At 40.0% G+C, this 6,961-nt stretch overlaps 1 pseudogene; it reads right to left on the bottom strand.

Moving 5' to 3' along the window:
* Positions 1-3,788: 3,788 nt before the first annotated feature.
* On the bottom strand, positions 3,789-5,912 carry LOC123255979 (annotated as a pseudogene).
* Positions 5,913-6,961: the final 1,049 nt, after the last annotated feature.

Below are 6,961 nucleotides of genomic sequence, written 5' to 3'. Positions count from 1 at the left end.
GCCCTTTGATCCTGTAATGCTACTACTTCTGGGTCTGTATCCTAAAAAGATCCCCCAAAAAAGGGGAAAGGATGTACTTGTACAAAAATATTTATAGCTGTTCTTTCTGTGGCGGCCAAGAATTGGAAATTGAAGGGATGCCCATCAAATGGAGAGTAGCTGAACAAGTTGTGGTATGATGGAGACGGAATACTATTGTGCTGTAAGGGATGATGAACAGGATGATTTCAGAAAGAGCTGAAAAGCCCTCTGTGAACTGATGCAGAGTGAAATAAGCAGAATCAGGAAAACACTGTACACAGTAACAACAATACTGTGGGATGATCAACTGTGAAAGACTCGGCTACTCTCAGCAATGCGATGATCCACAATTATGAAGGACTGATGAGAAGTCTCCAGAGAAAGAACTGTTGGAGTTGGAATGCAGATAAACCATATGATTTTTCACTTTCGTTTATTTGGGTTTTTATTTTAATGTTTTAGTTTTATATGATTATTTTCTTACAAAAATGCACAACATGGATAACACAGACCCAATTGTTTATCATCTCCAGGAAGAAGGAGGAAATGAAAACAGGGAGACAATTTGGATCAAATAACTTCATAAAAGTATGTGGGAAATTGTTATGATGTGGAATGGGTCAAATAAAATCGCTTCAACAACAAAAAAAAAGATAGGCAACACTGACATCTGGTGGCCAGACTGGGACAGTGCGGCTTTCTCCTCAAAGTGGCTCATCCACATGGTATTTTATTTTTAATTCTTTGAATGAAAGAAAGAAAAGGGGGCGCCCTTTATTAAACCAAGGGGGCAATAAGGCTCATCTAAGCACATAGAGAAATAGCTATCTCACCCAGAAACTGTAGGTGCATTAAACTATGCCTGCATCTCTCCTAACAGGTCCCTCAGAAGGACAGCTAGGCTACTACTATGGATATTATTCACTGCTATAGCTCATATAAGCCCCCGTTTGGGTGTTATTTAAACATTTAACCATCAGCTGGAGATGATACCCCTTAGCAGCAGCTAATGGGCAGTTGCCAGATGGCTGATAACTCCCAAATACCACTAACTCTTAATTATAAAACATTTATTAAGCAAAAAAGGCAAAAATAACCATCCTAGGTCTAGCTATAAACCCATGTCACACTCTCCTTCCAGCATGCCTAGTGCCCAAAAAGAAAAGAGCAGGCACCAGCGTACAGAAACCTAGTGGAGAGACACTAAGTGAGTAAGGCAATCTTGGGTGCCCGGGGCAACTTACAACTCTGGATAACAGGCTTGGATCAAGTCTTAGGTCTCTTTAGGGACTCAGATGTCAGCTGTCCCTCAGAGAACCGTCTACTCTAGAAATCTACCTAATTGGGCATGTATTTAGCACCTACTGCATACAAGACACCATGTGCGAGACACCAGGATACAAAGATAGAAATAAGATTCTTGACTATCTCCAACTCTAGCATAGTTTCCTGACAAACTAACACTTGGGCTTTGGGAACTCTTTCCTATCCTTTCTCACATGGACCAAACCACTGACTTGTCCTCTATTTTAGAATATCTGGAATACAGGGGGCAGCTGGGTAACTCAGTGGATTAAGAGCCAAGCCTAGAGACGGGAGGTCCTAGGTTCCTAGGTTCAAATCTAGCCTCAGACACTTTCCAGCTATGTGACCCTGGGCAAGTCACTTGACCCCCATTGCCTACCCTTACCACTCTTCTGCCTTGGAGCCAATACACACTATTGACTCCAAGACGGAAGGTAAGGGTTTAAAAAAAAAATCTGGAATACATACCTTTTAAATGTCTTTCCCTTAATTATTTCAGAGAGATAACTATCTTGATCAACAGATTCTCTGAAGGGAAGTTTTCCTTTATAGGCTTGGTGTCAGAAGATACTATGACATCAGGAAGGAAGTTGGTTCTATTTTTATTCATTTGTCAGTCATTACTAAATACCCAAAGAACACCAAATTTGCAGTTAGTGAATCTGGAGTTGAGGCCCAAGTCTGCTCCTATTAACTGGGTTATTTTGGCAAATCTACTTCTCCCGGCTGTGCTGTCATTATTTATAAAAAAGATAGGGTCTGACTATCTAGGATTTTTTTTTTAAACCCTTACCTTCTGTCTTAGAACAAAGTATCAGTTCCAAGTTGGAAGAGTGGAAAGAGCTAGACAATTGGATTCAAGTGACTTACACAGGGTCACAAAGCTAGGAACTGTCTGAGGGTAGATTTGAACCCAGGGTCTCCAGACTTGACTCTATCCACTGAGCTCCCCAGCTGCTTCTGGATCAGGAATTCTTAATCTTCCCTAAATTGAACCTCTTTGATATGCATGTGAAGCATAATATGACCCTGGTTTCTTGCCTACATTTATACATTTAAGAAATGCTAAAGTTAGAGGGAAGTGAAAGTATTTCTTGTCTCCTTGAAGTCCATCCAAGTCAGTGGACACCTGTGAGTCAGTGGACACCTCTCTGCACCCAGGTTGCCTACATCAGTGGTGTCAAACTCAAAACAGAAATGAGAGACACTAAAATGTAGATCCAGTGGCTTAGAAACCCACATATTAACATTATCTGTGTTTTGTTGTATTTTTATTATTTATTAATTACAGACATTCTAGTTCCTTCTCTTGAGACTGTTGCCTAATGCTTGTTTGACACTCTAGCCTAAATGATCTCCACAGACCTCTCCAGCTAGACATTCTAGAATTCTGTCAGCTCAAGAGCATCAGCTTCAAGACAACTATGCTAAGTGCTGAGGAAGTCACGGGATGAAGATGAAACAATCTCTGTATTGGAGGAGCTTAGATTCTAGTCGACTATATGAGAAATACAAAGCAGAGAATGATTTACAAAGCACTACTGATTTGGAGTAGGAAGATGTCACTCCTAGCTTTATAGAAGAGATCGATTAAATTGGCAGAAAGAAAGATGGCCATTGTACTGGAGCCAAAGTATGTCCTCATAGAAGGGAAAATGACTTCAGCATATTGTGGTCTATCAGGATTATTAATACACCATAAGACACAATGAATGGAAGGAATTCAGAGGAACATGGGGAAATGTTTATGAACTGTAGAGGGAGGAAAAGAGCAAAACCATGACAAATGAAAGCATTGAAAATCGGATGAACTCAAATTCATTTCAATGATTAATATTGGTTCCAAAGAACAGATGACAAAATATACCTTCCTTTCAACAGAGACTACTACAAGTTCTGAATACTGAATTTTCTCCATTACTGTGGTTTGTCTCACTGTGTAAGGTTTCACCATTTATTGGTTAGCATTTTCAACTTTTGTCACATTATCAAATATCATGATTTCAACTATTTTGTTCTAATTGCTCATTTTTCACTCTGTATTCTAATGTTTCTTGGATGCAATAAATTCCTCACAAATATTCTTTTTGGTTAGAGGACTTAATGTAGACAGTATATATATATATATATATGATTTTAATTGCTTTCCGTTAGATTTCTTTTTTTAATGTTCTCTTTTAAATCAGCATATTGCTCTTCCTTGTTTTGTCTAACCTAATCTATCTCCTGCAACCTCATCCCCTTCTCCTATATTTTTAAAATTTTTATTCATTAAAAACATTCCCTTCTTCCAGATAAGATTTCAGTTTAGAATTCTCTCTGCCCAACCCCAACTTCTCAAATTTAAATTTGGGAACCCTTTTTTTTTCCCAACTAAAACAAGGGCATTTAATAGGATCTGGGGGCATGATTATAATTACAAAGTCCAACACAAAACAAGGATAGGGAAGTGGGCAGGAAGGCTACAAAATAAAAGGGTAAAAAGTAGAATCTGAAAGGAAAAGATTGTCCAGAACAGCCTCACTCCGTCTGTTTTGTCTGTGTTCACCCCTTGAGTCCATCTTGCCAGGTCGAAAGGCATTTCTGCCCCCTCCACCACCTCTTTGGATCTCCCAGTTCCCATCTCTGCTTCAGTGCCCTTTGCAGTCATGGCCACCGCTGCCCCCTCTGATCCTCTCCAAAATTAACTCCAATATGAGAGCTTCCACTTCCACCAGGTTTAGGTGCTTCACCTTGGTTACACTTGTTTGTTTGTTCCTCTAGGAACAGCTCATGCTCACAGGTGAGATCAGGATCCTTTAGGTTTCCAGCTCACTGCTGCCCTCCACCACCCCCTCCACTGAGGAATCCAACTTGGCTGTGTAAGGGGGAAAAGGGGGTTTTAGGTCATATATATTAAAAGGTGGTCGCCAGGGGAAATTTCCCCAATTAAGGAATAACCTCAAGTCAAAATTGACTTTTATGGGAATTTATTTGCAACTGGGAAGAGGTAGAAGAAATAAGGAAATAGGAATCTAGCACAGTAGGTAAATTGCTATGATCCCCTAGGTAAATCTAATTAACCCTCAGCCAAGAGTCAGAGGGCCAGAGTCTCTATTAAAGGGAAGTTCCTTAAAAGAAGTTCAGGAAGATTCAGTCTTTAAACTCACCACGTGGAATTCCAAAGAAGATACTGAGAGCGGTCTCACCAAGGTCTGTGTCCCAGCCAGCACTTCTGCACGAACCAATAAAGCTAGAAGACTCAGCCAGACTTCCTTCTCCAGAAGCCTTCACCAGCCTTTCACCAGACTGCCTTCATGGCTTTTACAGTGGTTTCCTGTCCCTGACCCTTTTCACAGAGGCCAATCACAGCTCCCAAATTGTTTAGCACTGTCCATGGAATGGTCTTTGTGGGAACTACCTTCTGGAGGTATGAATGCTCAACGAAAAAGGTTCACACTTTCTGAGGGTGTGGACAAGTTTCTGACTGTTTGAGTTGGAAAAAAAGAGTGGAACTCTCCAAGTATCTTGTTGGCTTCTCACCTAGCACTAGGTAGGGTGTGAATTCACTAAGTGGTTTTCAAGCTTCTCCCACTAGTTCAAGCTTGGGTCAATTCAAAGTTATTGCCAACCAAAGTGTTAATTCCAACTAGGCAAAGANCTCACCTAGCACTAGGTAGGGTGTGAATTCACTAAGTGGTTTTCAAGCTTCTCCCACTAGTTCAAGCTTGGGTCAATTCAAAGTTATTGCCAACCAAAGTGTTAACTCCAACTAGGCAAAGAGAACAAAGGATTCCCTTTTCACAAGTGTGAACTCAAAGATAACCAAGAATTCCCTTTCACAGCTGCCACCACCACTGCCTTCAAAGCCTCCATGGCCCACAGGCCTCCAAGGCCATTACCACGTCTTCCCTTGAAACCTGCTCAAGTGGCAAAGGAGACTTGAATGGGGTTTCAAGAAAATTCTTTATTATCAAACCAATCAATGGTTGCCCTGGCAGAGGGGATCATCAAATGACACTGTAGCCTCTCCTTTTGGCTCTCATATCTCCCTGCAAGGTGGTCATAGGCTACCATGTCTTATTGGCCTTGATGACAATTTGTTTGAAGCAATCTGAAACAATCTCACCCAAGCCTTGGATGAAGATGGTATAAATTTTTCCATTCAGATTCATGGTGTGATCTTTGGTCCCAGGGCCCACCGAAGTTATTGGAGCCCCCAGTTACTTCCAGCCACAGCACCTCTGGCTCCATAGCCACCACCCCTACTTGTTCCCCAATGGTCCTACTGCCATCCCCCTCAACTATGGCTGCTACCACCTCCACTGTGCCACCACTCACATGTGTCATATTCTTGAGGGGATTGTAGGAGCTTTGTTGCTGCCAACCATAGCCCCTGCTCTGGGGGCTACAGTCAGGCTGGGATGATTGCTGACCATAAGGCAGCTGGAGAAAGGCTGCAGCCATAGCTACTGGCTGAGTTCTGGGTTTGTCCATACCATAGTCTGAGATATTGGCTGCTCTGTGGGGAATAGCCTTGTCCAGGCTGAGACGGGTAAGCTTTGTAGCTGTGTGGCTATCTGAATACACTCATTGAAGGCCACAAGACAGAGTCACTGATGCCACAGGAACTAATGGAAATCCTTTTTAAGGATTGTTCTTCATTATGGCTTTATCATTCTTTTTACAGATTTTACCAACACTTCCCATCTTTCTTTATAAAGGATCTTCTTACAAGGGCTCATTCTCTCCCCAAAATATCAATAAAGTAGGCAGCATGTATGATAAGAGTTCTGTTTCGGTTGGTCAATGAGTCTGGTGCAACTCTTAAGCCCTTTTGCTCACTAACTGCCCTTCATGAAAATCTCTCATTTCTCTATATAAAGAAGGCATTCCGGGCCCAAAAAATAGCAGGAACACAGGCACAGAGGTGAAGTGTAAAATGAAATAAAGAATAGTTTGCTTAAACTAGAAAAAAGGAAATAAGGGCTGGGAAGGTACATTGGAGGCAAATACCAATAAAGAATGTATATTTTATTACTGCAGACAACAGAATACTCCTGAAAGTGGAAAATCAGGCCTACTATAATAGGATAAATCAGAGAGTAGAGAGGAGTCACCCTGGTGGCAAGAAGACTAGTTAAGAAGTTATTACAACATATGATTATTCTTACAAAATATGAATACAAATATGAATAATAATATGGAAATGTTTTGCATGATATTACATGTCAAATTGCTTGACAGCTTGGGGATAGGGAAGGGAAAGTAGGGAAAGAGATCATTTGGACCATATAACTTTGGAAAACTTAGGTGGAGATTTATTATTTTGTGTAAGTAAAAAAGTATTTTATATATAAAAGTAAAATAAGTTATTACATCAAAATGATTAAACTTTGCTCTAGAAAGAGGATAGGAAAAAAAATGAATCTGGTTTTACTAATGATCTTTTCCCAATTCTCGTTTTTAAAAAATTTTAAACAAAAACAAAAGTTTGTGTGGTAGGAAGTGGCATATTCAGAAATGGTGATTTTAAAACAAAACAAATTTAATTAAATTTTAATTTTACTTAATTTTATATGATATATACTTTTATAAATTCTTATAAATATATTGACATATTTATTTGTATTTTGTTCATATTTTTATTTATTTT

The sequence above is a fragment of the Gracilinanus agilis genome, unplaced genomic scaffold (assembly GCF_016433145.1).
Source record: "Gracilinanus agilis isolate LMUSP501 unplaced genomic scaffold, AgileGrace unplaced_scaffold54944, whole genome shotgun sequence".
NCBI lineage: Eukaryota > Metazoa > Chordata > Mammalia > Didelphimorphia > Didelphidae > Gracilinanus > Gracilinanus agilis.
This window is presented reverse-complemented; position numbering and strand designations above follow the sequence as displayed.